This window comes from Marmota marmota, unplaced genomic scaffold (genome assembly GCF_001458135.2).
Source record: "Marmota marmota marmota unplaced genomic scaffold, marMar, whole genome shotgun sequence".
NCBI lineage: Eukaryota > Metazoa > Chordata > Mammalia > Rodentia > Sciuridae > Marmota > Marmota marmota.
The window spans coordinates 1,381,461-1,397,535 of NW_026000208.1; the positions used below are offsets into that span (position 1 = coordinate 1,381,461).

General features: G+C 42.3%; 1 long non-coding RNA gene across 3 annotated transcripts in view; it reads left to right on the forward strand.

Annotated features, from left to right (window-relative positions):
* The window catches only part of LOC125612822, a 247,459-nt gene that overhangs the window by 167,154 nt on the left and 64,230 nt on the right, over window positions 1-16,075 (forward strand). For 2 of the 3 annotated variants that reach the window (XR_007343297.1, XR_007343300.1), the window contains one exon: window positions 12,171-13,004. The exons of the other annotated variant lie outside the window; for it this stretch is intronic. This is a non-coding gene — a long non-coding RNA (uncharacterized LOC125612822). Of the gene's footprint in view, window positions 1-12,170; window positions 13,005-16,075 lie in introns of those variants that run through there. 3 annotated transcript variants of the gene reach the window in all.

Consider the following 16,075-nt stretch of genomic DNA (forward strand, 5'->3'; position numbering starts at 1 on the left):
GCGTGCAGGCAGCCGACAGTCGCCCGAGTTGCGCGGGCAGCGGCTGTCGGGTCTGGACCTCTGCGCTGCGTGGCGGAGATTCACTCATCTAGCGCAAACTGTCACCTCCAAAAATCCTACCGATTCCCAGCCGGTCTCTCTTTAGTGGAATTTTGCTAGGAGTTTCTCAGCAGGTCGAATCTAAGCGTATCCATGCGTCTCTCTGACCCCGTTGTTGAGGAGGTACTGAAAGCGCTGCCTCCCCTCTCGCCGCCATGTTGGATCCCACATATAAACATTTTAATATTTGTCTTTTATTTATAGACCTTTATATTACTTAATTAGACCCTTTTGTTGTTTACTTAGCTCTATTAAAATTATACTTTATCACATAAAGACTTTTTACCTGGAAATGTTTTTTATTAAATATATTTTTATATTTAGAACTTTTTAATAATTTATAATCCATTGATCCTTTTTTTGTTTGTACTTTAAAATAACCCTTATAGATTTTTGAATTTAGATAAATTCATCCATTGTAACAAGATGAAATACTTATTATTTACAGTACTTTAACTAAAATACAGTTGAAACCTCTTGACTCCTTGTATGTAGAATTATACCTTTTGGGACTTTGTAATTTATAGTAACCTTGTATTTATAATAACACAAAATAATTTCAAATTTCTTTTTTAGTTTACCAATTTATGAAAACACCAACATTGTTTAAGTATTTTACCTTATGGAATTTAAGGAGTTAAAAGTACTTGATGTTATATTTAACAGTCAGCATTTTAACTTTGTAAACCAATTAGATGTCTCTAACAAACACATCCATGATTAATTTCATATATGTTTGATGAAATTTACGAATTTTTTTTAAAAACAAGGTATTGGACAAGTGTATTGAATAGTATTAGTAATCTTTTATTGTTGTTAAATAAAAATCCTAGAGACAATGGATATCAGACCCTTTATAGACATTAACATTTTAACAGCTGTTTAACCATCTAGAAACAAAACTGTGCATTAGTAACTTTAAAGACATTTGTACTTTTATTTATTTTCCCAATTTAAATTGAACCTTTTAAATTATATTAACCAAAAGAATTTGGATCCATTTTTTTTAATTTTAATTTATGAGCTCATGTCAATTTTTTGTACCAAATATATGTAGACATGGCAATACATGTAGACAAACAAACAGTACACTGGTGCACCCACACAAAGCAAACAAACAAAAACCTTGTAGCTTATTTTTTTAAAAAACCTATTAGATTGACAGTTAGCCTTTGTAAATTGGCCTTAGAATAAAGCAGAGTGTAATCAGAAAAACATATTAACCTAGGCATATTGGATCAAAATTATGAGTTTAACAAATACATAATTTTAAAAGTTTTCTGACCTTTTTCCTGAGGTGGTCCTGTTCGTGAAAGCTGAAAAGAGTTGAGGGAACACAGACAAACAAAGGGGGCTTATTTTTCCATGGAGGAACTTCCCAAAGACACAGCTTCATTGGTCTCCTTGGGAGAATCCCCCAGGTCGGGGTCCCATTCTAAACTGGTTTTTCTGGTTTCTTGGATAGCGCCCACCAACTTTTAGCTTGACATTGAAAAATCTATGGACTATTTTTTTAATAGTTGGGAGTTATTTATGCTTGTAAATACTGAGAGACAAAAGCCAAATTTTTTAGACAAAAATCATGTTTTTTGTTATACAATTTAGGAATAATTATTTTATAAAACACTTTAGTTTTAATCTGTCCTCTATAGGAACTGACATGATTTACCCAGGTGGCCACCTGGCCCAGTTCCTAAATGAAGGCAATCTCTAGAATGCCTTTTTTTTAACCTTTAGCTTTTACTTTTGACAATTCTTTTAGTCCTGTTGATAGCGCTTTACATTTTAATGCAAGCTGTAGCTAGCACAGTTAAAACCGTTTTAACCATTTTTTTCATTAGAAATAAACTGAGGTAGAAATTAACACAGAACAAAAAGGGAACAAACAAAAACAAACCAACAGACAAAGTCCTGAAAATTGTTAAGAAAACAAGTTAAAGGGGTCCAGGTAGAGATCTCTGTAGCGCTTCCTTGTCCCATGATGTCGGTGGAGCGAAGGAGTCCTGATGAAAGAAGAGCGGTTATGAGAACAAGAAAAAGGGCCCCACGTACAACACTCAGACAGATACACACAAGAAAAATGGCCGGCGAACAGACAGGGGACAAATGGCAAACAGCAAGAAGACGCTGGAGAAACGACAAACAGCAGAACAGACACAGGACAAGCAATAATCGCTGAGATCACACAGGGAGACCTCTCATGGGCAGAAACCACATAAACAGAACAAACGGCCGGCAAACTGACACTGAGCAAATGACCAACAGCAGAAGACACTGGAGAAATGACAAACAGCAGAACAGACACAAGACAAGCAACAATCGCTGAGATCACACAGGGAGACCTCTAATGGGGCAGAGACCATGTCTCGTCCTGTCCCCAGACAGATGAGGCCTCCCAGGGAGGCCTCCAGTGGGCCCTAGGTACAGACAGATGAGGTCACACAGGGAGACCTCCAGGGAGACAGTGACAACGTCTCACCTGTCCCGGGGAAGGTGTAAGCTACTGTGTCCAATCTGACCTTTTCCCCCACAGAAGAGTTGACTCACCAGAACTGACAGCCAGCAGGAGGCTTTTCAGAGCATCCTAGGACTGATTGGAGTCATCCTCAGAGTGAGGCTGAGGAACATCTCTCAGGAGCTCCCCTCTACTCCGGGGCGGAGGTCCAAAGGCCTGTTGTTGGAGGCAAATTTGGCGTGAGGGTAGGGAAGAAATGGATCCAGGGCGAGCCCCCAGATGTTATAAAGCTTTGTCCCAGGGTTTCATAAACTGACTTCCAGACCACTCATGTATAATCAAATCAAGCCTTTATTGAAGCACACTGGTGGCGGCTGACCAGAACATAAAGCTCTTCCCTTGATCAGCCCCGAACAATTGCAAAGGCACTCCTTATAAGCCTGAAAACCACAAAAGGGATGTTCAGGGGGTCTAGCCATTGCAAGCAAGCCAGGTTACAGAAGTGGGACAGTGCAGTCAAGTGGAGAGAAACCTAATTAATCACAGTTAGCCCAGTCACCCCAGTTATAGAAACAGAGCCCCGTTACCCTAGTTAAAGAAACAATATCCCATTAGGTAGTTTTGTGTTCTTAAAGATTTCTATAGCAAAAGGAAAAGAACATCTTGCCCCAGTCCTGACTCTTCTACTTGGCATGGTTGTTTTACAGGATGAAGTCATAAAACAAAATGGAGTCACATTTGCTCCTACTATCACACTGCAAAACACACTTAATCATGATAGGGTATTGACAGACATTCCCTCTGCATGCTAAGTTCAAAAGTCTTAAGCCTTAGGCTTTATGTCCAGCAGATGCACACTCAGACCACGGTGATCAGGTCCAGAACCAAGGGCAGGCTTCTCTTGGTATGGAGTGGATGGCCAGTTGAGGAGTAGTTGCAGCTCTCACCTGGGTCGAGACGAGGCAGTGAGTTTGAGAGTAATGAGAATCATTTAGAGGATCAGGAAAATGATGACAAGTGATGGGATGTCAGGACAGGTCCTCATCAGGCTCTCCAGCTCAAGTGTAACCTTGTTTCGGCTGGCTGAATCCCTGTTCATTAGCTCTATTATCATTATTTTTAAATATGCGACAACAGTGAAATGCATTACAATTTTTATTACACATGTAGAGCACAATTTTTCGTATCTCTGTATATAAAGTATATTTATGCCAATTTATGCCATTATACATGTACTTTTTTTGCATTACAATTCTTAATACACATATATACCACAGTTTTTCGTATCTCTGTTTGTATGTAAGATATATTGACACCCAATTCAAGTCTTCATACTTGTACTTTGTATTATGATGACCATTACATTCCACTACTCTTGCTAATCCCCTTCCCACTCCCTTTCCCTCCCACCCCTCTTCCCTATGTAGAATTAACCTAATCCTCCCTTGCTGTCCCTCCCTACTCCGTTATATCAGAGAAAACATTCACATTTGTGTTTTGGGGGGGGGGTGGATTGGCTGGCTTCACTTAGCTTTATCTTCTCCAACACCATCCATTTACCTGCAAATGCCATGATTTTGTTCTTTTTTAATGCTGAGTAATATTCCATTGTGTATAAATGCTAGCTGCACACCCCTGCTAGAACCTCCAAATAAGCTCTCAAGCTCTATTATTTATACTAATTTTTCAGGCTTTTGGCCCCCCTTTCAATCCTTATCAGTTACCACCAGATTTCTCCTTGACATCATTTACCCTGGGGACAGAAACATCTGGTCTGGTGGTTTCCACCCCGATATTCTCCTCTTTCCCTCTTATCAAGCAAGAACAGCCTACCAGAAGCTTCATTTATATCAGGGTGAGAGGAAGTAACTTGTCTGAGGTCATACTGGAGGGCTCTGTCAGGTGTGTCTAAAAAGACTAGAGTTTTTTTTTGTTTGTTTGTTTTTGTTTTTTTTAAATGCAGTTGCTTAGGCTCAGGTCTAAGGCCATTCTCACAGTCCCCAATTTCCACCTTTTCTATCCATACCCTTCATGCTTTCTGTGACTCAATCATTTCACCTCTGAAAGTTCTTGTGTTGCCTCTCACATGAACTTTTGGGGACCACATAACATCTTGACTAAAATAAGCATCATTAATAAACAACTGCAAATGAAAGCTGGCATTACAGTATATAGCAGGTGTCAGTTATGCCCTCAGCAGAATTAAGAACCCCAACATTATGAGTGGTGGAGGTAGGAATTATATAAACTAAACAGTTCTAAAATACAGTAAAAGTGTAAAGGACGGAGGAAAAGCTTCATAAACTCAACAAGCCAAAACAACCATTTACCTGTCTGAGATTTTATTAGGACCGTAGCGGCCATCACAGAAGAGAAGTGGGGGGAGAGAGAGAAAAGAGGAGAGGGGGAGAGGGGGAAGAGAGAGAAAGGGGGGAGAGAGGAGGGGGAGAGAGAGGGAAGAGTAAGAGAGAGAAGGAAAGCGGGAGAGTAAGAGTAAGAGAAGGAACATGAACAGGGTATTGATATTTATGGGCTTAACACAGGATGAGGAGGAACAGGGTGAGTGAGCTGTTACTTCTTCATTGGCGGAGAGTTCACGCCACTTCAGGGATTGGAGGTGCATCATTCAAAGTTCATGCCATTCACAGGGATTGGAGGTGATGGTTTGTGTGCCATTCAGTGTGTCATGGACCTGAGCTCCCAGAAGAGAAGCACTCCGGGCGCCATCTTTACCAACATTCCTCCCTTTTTTGTTTTGGTTTGGGGGCATCATCGTACTCGATCTGGCTACTTCCTATTGAGTAGGGGCGTCGTTTAGAGGGAGGGAGGGAGGTCAGTTGGTTGGAGAAGAAGGGCCAGGAGGCCTCATATCCATGCACTGAAGGCATGTATTTCCTCTGGGGAGAAGTTCATGAATGTGCCCTGCAATTATGAAAAGAAACAACATTAATTTCTGGCATGTTGTCCAGTCTGTAAGGCTGGTAGAAAAAAAGCCTATGTCCAGGAGAAGGCAGATTAGAACATAAAGCTGAAAATCAAGGGCTTATTTCTTTGGCATGGTGGGGTAGAGATGGTCCTTCAGTGCAGTTGTCATTCAGTATCTTCATCTTTCAGCACTTGGTGGAGGTTTCTTGGGATGACTGGATGTTCATGCCATCAGGCTCATTGGTCAGTAACTGGTAATCCCTGAAGAGGAGCTGATTGAAAGTTTGGTTATAAATTTTGTTAATTTGTCCTTGAAGGAATTTTAAAATGCAAGGAAGGAAGGCACAGAATAAAAAGACCAACTAGAGGTCCCAGTATCGGGAGAATCCAGCGGCTGATGGTGTTTGTGAAGAGGTCCCAATAGGATTGTTGTGCCAATTGTTGATTTCTAAAAGGGGTGTGGGTGTACTGTGTTGCTGTGGGTTCCTAGATCCTATCAGGAGGCCCATTCTTATGTATGTTCTTCTCTGGAATGGGATGAAGGGTAGTACGTGACTGTGAAAAACAGAGCTTGAGAAGGTTATCTGGGGATATCTCACAGGTAAATCTGGGCAATTGTGGGCATCCTGCAAGGTTGGGAGCTGTGGTGGGATTTTCCTCTGGAGAGCTTGCTGCTGGTTTTTAACCTAGAAATATGAATCCAGGGGTTAGTTTCTTTCCTTCCTGATGGAGTTTTGTAGCATTTGGTGTACACAGGACTACCTGTAATGGATCTTCCCATTTTGGGGTTTGGGGGTATCTTTCCCCTGGGGAAAAAAAAGTAGGCCCATTCTCCTGGTTTGAGCGGAAAGGAGGCAGCTGAGTTCTCTGGATCCAGAAGCAATAAATCTTGTTGCTTCTAAAGCTCAGAGCATATTAGGAAGAGGAGGGGAAGAGCATATTGGTCAGGGAGGGGTCAAGGCTCTGGTGAGATTCTGGGGGGAGAAGGGGACGACCATACATTATCTCAAAGGGGAAGGCAAGGAATGGCTTTTTTGATAAAGCCCTCATGCGTAGTAGGGCAAGAGAAAGGAGTTTAACTCAATATAAATGGGTCTCTAAAGATAGTTTCGTTACGATGTCTTTCATTGTCCGGTTGGCTCGCTCAACCTTACCTGAGGCTTGGGGGCGATAGGGACAATGAAGGTGCCATGGGATGGACAATATCTTTGCCACATGCTGGGTTACTTGAGAGACAAACTCAGGCCCGTTGTCAGATTGGATTGAAGCAGGCATCCCAAACCGAGGGATTACTTCAGTTAGGAGGATGTTGGCCACTGTGGTAGCCTGCTTATTTGAGGTGGGGAAGGCCTCTACCCAATCTGAGAATGTGTCTATTGAAATTAGTATGTATTTGAAGTTTTTTACTCTGGGCATGTTGGTAAAGTCGATTTGCCAATCTGCCCCGGGAATATGGCCCCTAGCCTGATGAGAAGGGAGGGTTCCGGGTTTTAAAGATGTATTGGAATTCACTCTTTTGCATATCTGGCATGAGGCTGTGATTTGCTGTATCACTTCTTTATCCTGGGGAGTCAGAGTAAAGAAAGAGTGGAGAAAGGCTTTGAGAGTCTGCGGACTAGTATGGAAAATGGAGTGGAGGTAAGTAAAGAGGGCGTGTTTAGGTGGGTCTCCGTTATTGGGTAATGATGGAGAGCACATGGCAATGAGAGATCCAGTGGGTTCTGAAAGGGCAGCTGACCTGGCTAGCTGATCTGCTTTTGAATTCCCCTGTGTGACGGGGGAAAATCACACACATTTTGGTGTGATCTGCAATGGACAACTCCAAGTTTTTTTAGGAAGCTGGGAGGCTTGTAGTAGCTGGGTGATGTATGTGGAATTGGTTATAGAGGTGCCCTTTGTGTTCAGGAGACCTCTCTCCTTCCAAATTGCTGAATGAGATAAAAGAATGTGGAAAACATATTTGGAATCAGTATAAAGTGTAAGATTTTTCCCTGCTGCCAATTTGCAGGCTCGCATTGCAGCTACCAGCTCAGCCTGTTGGTTGGTGGTATTTGAAGGCAGGGGATTGGCTTCTATTACTCATGATAGGGACACTATGGCATATCCAGCTTTTCTGATCCCCTCATGCATAAAGGAGCTGCCATCAGTGAACCAGGTATAATCAGGTTGGTCTAGAGGTCCCTCAGTAATATTAATTGGGCATGGGAGGAAGTTTTCTAGAATTTCCCTGCATTTATGTATTGGGGACTGTGTTTGACCTTGAGCCTGAATGGGTAACAGAGTTGCCAGGTTGAGAGGGGCGCAGGTTCGGAAGGACACAGAGGAGTCATAGAGGAAAGAGACCAAGAGAGAGAGAATTCGACAGGGAGGGAGGGTTTGCAGTCCTTTGTATGTTAGCAAGTCCTTGAGGTGATGAGGGGAGGTAACAGTGATTTGGGCTCCAAAGGTAAGCTTTTGTGATTCCTTTAATAAAACATAGGAGGCCGCTAGGGCGCGGAAACAAGGAGCCCATCCCTGGACAGTTGGATCTAACTGTTTCAAAAGGTATGCCACCAGAGCAAAGGTGGGCACATACATTTGTCCCAGCACCTCCAAGCTTTGCCCTTTGTTTTCATGAACATAAAGAGTAAAAGGCCTATTCACATCTGGCAGGTGTAGAGCCAGTGCTTGTAAGAGGGCCTTCTGGAGGGTTCTGAAATGTGGTGCTGTTGAAAGTAACAAGGGCTCATGCTTGTTCCCCTTTGCTAGATCATATAATGGTCCAGCAAGTAATGAGTAATTTGGTACCCATGCCCTAAAATAGCCTGCCAGACCCAGGAACGAGAGAATCTCGTGTCAAATACAATTGGATCTACCATTTTATAGGGGAGGGGAAAATGTGTGTTCTGGTGGTTGCTGGAGTCTCCACACCAGACACAAGGGGGTAAAGTCTCTTCTTTGTCAGGGAGTAAAGCCATGACGAAGATATAAGTAGGGGGGGACAATAAGGGTAAGGTTATGGAGGCCTTCAAGATGGATAATATAGCCCTTCCCAGCAAGGGCACCGGACACTGAGGCATAACCAAAAAATGGTGTGAAAAGGAGAACTCAGATAAGAAGCATATGAGGGGAGAAGTTCTGCGAAGGATTATGATTTGACCTCCTACCCTGACAATAGGAGATTCAGAGGGATAGGTAGTTCCCCAAAACTCTCTCAGAACTGAGAATGTAGCCTCGGTGTCTACTAAAAAGTTTATGGGACGCCCATCCACTCGGATAACCACCCTGGGTTCCTGCTTGGTGATTGAATAGGTCGGGACAGAAGACCCAGGGCCCTGTCAATCCTTGGCTGCTAGGCCCAGCAAGTCACTGGTGGGGTGACTGACCTCAGCTCCCCTCCGGGAATTGGGGCAGTCTAGGTGGTGCCCTGGGGTTAGGGCAAGCTCTAGCCCAATGTCCTTCATCACCACACTTAAAGCAGGGCCCAGGGGGTTCTCCTTGGGGGGGTTGTTGTCTCCCCATTTCCATAGGTTGGAAGGAGCCCTGTAACATGTGGGCCAACATCTGGCATTTTTGGCATTTTGCTCTTTCATCTCTGTTGTGGTAGACCTTTAAGGCCATGGCCAACACCTTGGTCTGAGGATCAAGGGCCCCCTCTCTAATTTTTTAGCTTTGCCCGGAAGTCGGGGTAGCTTTGTGAGAAAAAATAGGTCATAAGAAGTTGCCTCCCATCTGGGTATTCAGGGTCCAAATTAGTGTACTGAAGGAGAGCCTTTGTTAGTCGGTCTAGGAAGGCTGAGGGGTTTTCATTATTCTCCTGGATGACGTCCTGGAGTTTATCAAAGTTAATAGCCTTTTGTGCTGCCTCCTTTAGGCCAGCTATCAGACAGGTAATAAGGTGGTCTCTACGTCCCAGGTCTTGGGGGTCATTATAATCCCAATGGGGGTCTTGGTCTGGAACCGCCTGGGCCCTTAAGGGATGGTGGTCATTAGTCTGATGAACCTGGTCTGCATAGGCCCTAGCCTGGTCCCAGACCCTTCTCCTTTCCTCAGGGAGGAGAGTATTGGACAGAATCAAATAGAGATCATAAAAGGTGAGGCTATAGGCTTGAGTTAAGTATTGAAACTCTTTAATATAAGAGACAGAGTTTGCAGTGTAAGATCCCAATTTTTCTACCTGAGAAAGGTCAAGCATAGAAAAAGGAACATAAACCCCTCCAGAAGGGAGGCCACAACATGTGAAGTTTGAGTCAGATGATGAGATGTGGTGACTTGTGGGTTAGGTGCTGTATTAGTGCGTGAACAGGTGGCTGAACAGGTGATGGGTGGACTAAACTGAGGTGGAGGGACTGGGACAGAAGGAATGGAAGTGGGAGGAGTTTGTGCGGAAATATCAGGAGGAAGTGGAGGAGAAGTGTCCAAAGAAGAAGCCACAGATGTAGAAGATGGGGAAGAGGGAGGAGGTTAAAGTGGGGAAAGCAGGGCTGAGGGCAGGGGAGAGCAGTATGGAGGCAGTTCATCAGCCGGATCGAAAGTGGAGGCAGAGGGCAGAGAAGAGGAAGGAGGAGGAGAAGATGTGGAGGCAGAGGGTGGAGAAGAAGAGGAGGAAGGAGGTTTGAGAGCAAGGAGTAGCTGTTGAGGCTTGCATCGGGTGCAGAGATTTGGATGAGATCGAAACAAGGAAAAAGCCTCCACATAAGGAATCCTGTTCCACTTCTTTGATGGCTCACAGTAATTAAAAGATCCTGGAGTAAATTGGGTTCCAGAGACCCACACATGGGCCAAACATTTTGGTTGTCTAAGGGGTATGTAGCCAGTCTTGGGTACAGACTTTTATGAGCCTTTTTGGTTTAATATCAGGGGCCAGGCTCAGGGTTTTCAAATTATCTAAGAGGCACTGCAAGGGAGAATCGGCCAGGAGGGACAAGGAAGTTCCCATGCTGGAAGGGCAAGATGGGAGTCAGAGAAAGAGTAAGAGAGAAGGACAGGGAGAAAATCTGGGCTGGAAAAAAAAAAACTTCCTGGAAGCTCGGGGCGAACGGAGGATCAAGTGAGCGTCCCCAAAATGACCGACCACCACGAGGAAATACAGAGGGCACTACCCGGTAGTCACCAGTGAAGTGCGATCTGTGAGACCCAAATAGGGCCGGGGCCGTGGGCAACCTGACGTCAGGAAAGTTTTTCGTCTGGAACGAGAGAGTCAGGAATGGGAGGAACGAACTGAGTTCCGGGAGGAATAAACGGAGTTCCGGACTCTGGTGAGACTGGCTGTAGCAATTACACTAACCCATCCATGGGAGATAAACTGAAGAGAGACAGAGGAGTTAGAAAGAGAGAATTAATCCTACGTCCCAGGCAGTCAATTCCTAGGGGTGTCCTAGCAGAGCGCCCGGGGTCCACCGTGACCCTGATGGGTCTGGGTGGGGTACATTCCCTGCCTAAAACACCTGGAGGGATTGCCAGACACTCAATGGCCAATTCCCTCATTCTGGTGAGTTAGGGTACAGGCTCTCATGGGATGGGGGAACTCACCAATCTGCAGGCCGGTGGTGGATGTCAGGCAGGCGATCAGAGGAGTGGACTATGACAGGAACGGTTGGGCTCAGAGTTTGGGAATGGGGTTCCATCTTGAGTGACAGGGATCCCCCTCCCGGGTTTCGGCACCAATATAAAGGATGGCAGAAAAGCTTCGTACACTCAACAAGTCAAAACAACCATTTACCTGTCTGAGATTTTATTAGCAGGACCATAGCGGCCATCACAGAAGAGAAGGGGGGGAGAGAGGAGGGGGAAGAGAGAGGGAGGGGGGAGAGAGAGGAGGGGGGAGAGAGGGAAGAGTAAGAGAGAGAAGGAAAGCGGGAGAGTAAGGGAGAGTAAGAGAAGGAACATGAACAGGGTATTGATATTTATGGGCTTAACACAGGATGAGGAGGAACAGGGCGAGTGAGCTGTTACTTCTTCATTGGCGCCACTTCAGGAATTAGAGGTGCGTCATTCAAAGTTCATGCCATTCACAGGGATTGGAGGTGATGGTTTGTGTGCTATTCAGTGCGTCATGGACCTGAGCTCCCAGAAGAGAAGCACTCCAGGCGCCATCTTTACCAACAAAAAGTACATTTCATTAAGAGAAAAAAATGGAGTAGGAAGGCAAAAGAAAGTTTAGAATATTGAAAAAGTGGACAAAGTGAAAGCAGGAGAGAGGTAGAAAGTGACAGCTATAAAGAAGGGAGAGTAAAAAATAACTAAAAGAAATAGAGGGAGAGAACAAGAAAATTTGGCTACCAGAGGTTAAAACAAGGAAAGAGGAAGTAATAACAGAAAAAGAAATAAACAAAACAGGAGGAGCAACAAGTCAAAAACAAAGTCAAACCAAAACAAACAACAACAACAACAAAAACCCCATAACCCTCTAAAGTCAAAACAAGGTGAAGCAACAAATAGCTTTCTCTTTAGAGAAAGGACTAGGGATTGTTAATCCCATCCTCAATGAGTTGCTGACTATGCTGCCAGTGGCCTGGTGAGTCTCACTGAATGACTCTACTCCAAACTTGTAACCAGCCTAAAGTAGGACAGAATGGGAAGTAGTGGCAGTTGGAGTTTTATCTGTGCAAGCTAGATAGATACACTCCCAGAGCAGGGCTGATGCAGATTTCTAAATATGAAGTTCCATTTGCTAGTATTTAGCATTGATCAAGCTTTGGAATTTTATTAGGTGATGTCTGCTCTGGAGAAAATAGAAGAAGTATCTCTCTGCTGGATTTCTGAATCTCTGGGGCATCAGGAGAACTCCACCCATAGGGCAAGGTAACTAAACCTCTGTTAGTCTCACATTCTCCATCACCTATTAATGTTGTCTTCCCAGGATCAGATCCCAGGTAAAAATGTACCTGCCTTTCCATCTTCTGGGTTCTCTCTGGTTGAAAAGGGACCCATAGTCTGTCCCATGTCCCCAACCTAAGTCATCTGAGTGAAATCAATTCTGTGCCCACTTTAGTCATGCCCCTCCAGATGGACTCTAACCCTCATGGCAGGTACTTTCTGGGACCATCTGATAATGCTTGTTTTAAGTTCCCAGCTCCCGTAGCAGAAGGTCACTCCGTAGTCACTTCAAGATGGTCACTGACCATAGCTCTCCTCTTGCCAGCCAAGACATGGAACACTTTTCAAACACCAGTTTGCTGTGCTGATTCTGGATCAGTAAAGATTAGCCTGCCTCTGATTGCAGGTTTCTCACATGCCAAATTTTATCATATTTTTGCTGGCTTTTTTTTGCTTCTGTTACCTCCCCACTCTGCAGTGAACTGGTGCTATTGGCCTGGCTCTGTGTTATTCTTTCTTTTCCTCTGTTTAAATGTGATTTATCTGTCTCTCTGATTCTGACCTTCAATTTCAGTGAATTCCCTATTTTGCCCCCATTGCTTGAATTCCAAGCCTCAGTGCTACACCCTTCCACTTATCTGCCATCTCTTTCCAGCCCTGGAGAGAATATTTTATATGATTTTTTCAGGAGAAGTTATGTTGGTCACAGACAGGTGGGTACCTTAGTTATTCAGTGTTTCAGAAAGTAGTTCTTCTGAAGAGTGGGCTTTGACATCCTCTCTTAGTTGCATAAATCAGCTAGAGGTGTAGTTCAGTGGATCTACAGAAGACAAATGATCACTGCATCTGAGTTAATTAAAGTGACCTTTCTCTGGTGTTTGTTAGCACCCTTACAAGGTGTGAACAGTAACTTAGGACTAGTGAGAGTTTTTTTAATATATTTTTTTCTTTTTTTTATTATTGGTTGTTCAAAACATTACAAAGCTCTTGACATATCATATTTCATACATTTGATTCAAGTGGGTTATGAACTCCCATTTTTACCCCGTATACAGATTGCAGAATCACATTGGTTACACATCCACGTTTTTACATATTGCCATACTAGTGACTGATGTATTCTGCTACCTTTCCTATCCTCTACTATCCCCCCTCCCCTCCCCTCCCATCTTCTCTTTCTACCCCATCTACTGTAATTCATTTCTCTCCCTTGTTTTGTTTTTTTTTAATGTAATTTAATATATTTTAATGTGTTTTTCATATTTTTAATGTGTTTTTGTTTCCAAGTTGTCAATATTTTATTAGGAATTTTTGCATCTATACTCCTCAATGATAGTGGCCTCAGGTTTTCTTTCCTTGATGTGTTTTTGGTTTTATATCAGGGTGAGACTGGCCTCATAGAATGAATTTGGCAGTGTTCCCTCCTTTTCTGTGTCATGAAATAATTTGAGGAGGATACATGTTAGGTCTTCTTTAAAGGTCAGATAGAACATGGATGAGAATTTGCCCAATTCTCAGCTTTTCATTTTTGGAATGGTTGATAGCTGCTTAAATTTAATTACTTGATGTTGATCTGTTTAAGTTTTCTATAATGTCATGGTTTCATTTGGGTAGGTCATATGAGTGCTTAAATTTAATTTCTTGATGTTGATCTGTTTAAGTTTACTATAATGTCATGGTTTCATTTGGGTAGGTCATATGTGAATTGGAAATTGTCAGTATCATCAAGATTTTCTAATGTTTTGTAATACAAATTTTCAAATTAATTTCTAAAGATTCTGGTGTTTTTGTAATGTCTGTGGTGGTATTTTCTTTTTTATCTCTTAATTTTATTAATTTGACACTTCTATCTCTCTTTTGGTTTGTTTGACTAAGGGTTTATCCATCTTATTATTCTTTGAAAAAAACAACTCTGTTTCATTGATTCTTTTTATTGTTATTTTATTTTCAGTTTCATTTATTTCATTTCTGACTTTAATAATTTTCTGTCTTTTTCTGATTTGGGTTTAATTTTTTTTTCTTTTTCTAGGCATTTAAGTTGTAATGTTAGGTTATTTATTTTCTTTCTTTTCTTTTCTTTTCTTTTCTTTTCTTTTCCTTTTTTTTTTTGTACTGAGGATTAAATCCAGAGGTGCTCAACCACTGAGCCACATCCCCAACCCTTTTTTATATTTTATTTAGAGACAGGATCTTCCTGACTTACTAAGTGCCTCACTGAGTTGCTGAGGCTGGCTTTGAATTCCCAATCCTCCAGCCTCAGCCTCTAAAATTGCTGGGATTACTGGCTCTCTCTATGTTTTCAGCGTATGATGTCAGTGTTTTAAACTTTTCCCTTAACACTGCCTTCATAGTATCCTAGAAGTTTTGATATGTTATATCACTGTTCTCATTTGTTTCTAAGAATTGCTTATTTCTCCCCTCACTACTTCTTCTGTTCATTTATCATTAAATAGTATATTTAATCTACAGGTTTTTGAGGGTTTTTTTAATCTTATCATAGATTTCTAATTTCATTCCATTATGATCTGTTAGAATTCAAAGTATTATCTCTATTTTTTGTATTTGCTAAGGTTTACTTTCTGAACTAAAATTTAAAAATCTTCCATGTGCTACTGGTAAGAAAATAAATTCAGTCATTGAAGAGTGGTCTATTCTATAGATATCTATTAGGTCCATTTAATTAAGTGCATTTTTAAGTTCAGAAAAAATATTTGCTTAGTTTATATCAGGATGATCTGTCTAGTGATGAGAGGAGTATGTTGAAAACACACAGTATTATTGTATCATGGTCCATCTGTTGTTTAACATTGAGAAGGTTTTGTTTTCTATATATAGATGCACCATTATTAGGGGCAAAAATATTTACAATAATTATTTTTTTGTTGTTGGATGATTTCCTTAACCAGTATAAAGTGACCTTCTTTGTCTCTTCTGATTACTTTTGGCTTGAAGTCCACTTTGTCTGATATAAGAATAGCCAACACATCTCGCTTTTGGCTACTATTTGCATGACATATCTTTTTTTAAACAAAAATTAATAACTTGGTTTATTGGATAAAAATAGTGGTAAAATGGACATAAAACCAAAAGTTAGACCAAGACATGTTCACAACCTCCCCCTACACAACACCATACTTCCCATTGTCTAGAGTTAAGATGTTAGGGAATCAGAGCCCCCACCACCAAAACCCTCACTCTTTGCCTGTCCTGGAAGTAAGGCCTGCAGTAGAACCAGAGGAGAAGGATGTTAGAGACAACCTCAGTCCTGTCTACGTCTTCATCCCTAAGACTCTGGGTTGGAGGGAAGCAGGGAAGGAATAAGGGGCTGGAAGGGTTGGGGACTGGCTGCTAGGATCCACTGTCCAGAATGTCCCAAAGCCAGCTATATGTGTCCCCATTTCACCCCTAATAGGTACCATCATCAGGCTGTAGGAGAGAAACGAAAATGGGATAGATGGTACTAGAACCACATGTGATCTCCAAACCCTTCTTCAGAGTTATTAAAAGACCTAGGGGTCACCAGTCCAGACTAGGGGAGCATACCTTTTCCCTCCCACTCAACAAGGCATGAAAAAGAATTCCTTGAGATATAGCAACCCAAGCCACTCTTTTTTTTTTAATTTTTTATTGTTGGTTGTTCAAAACATTAAAAATTTCTTGACATATCATATTCCACACTTTGATTCAAGTGGGTTATGAACTCCCACCTTCACCCCATACACAGATTGCAGAATCACATCAGTTACACATCCATTGATTTACATATTGCCATACTAGTGTCTGTTGTGCTCCGCTGCC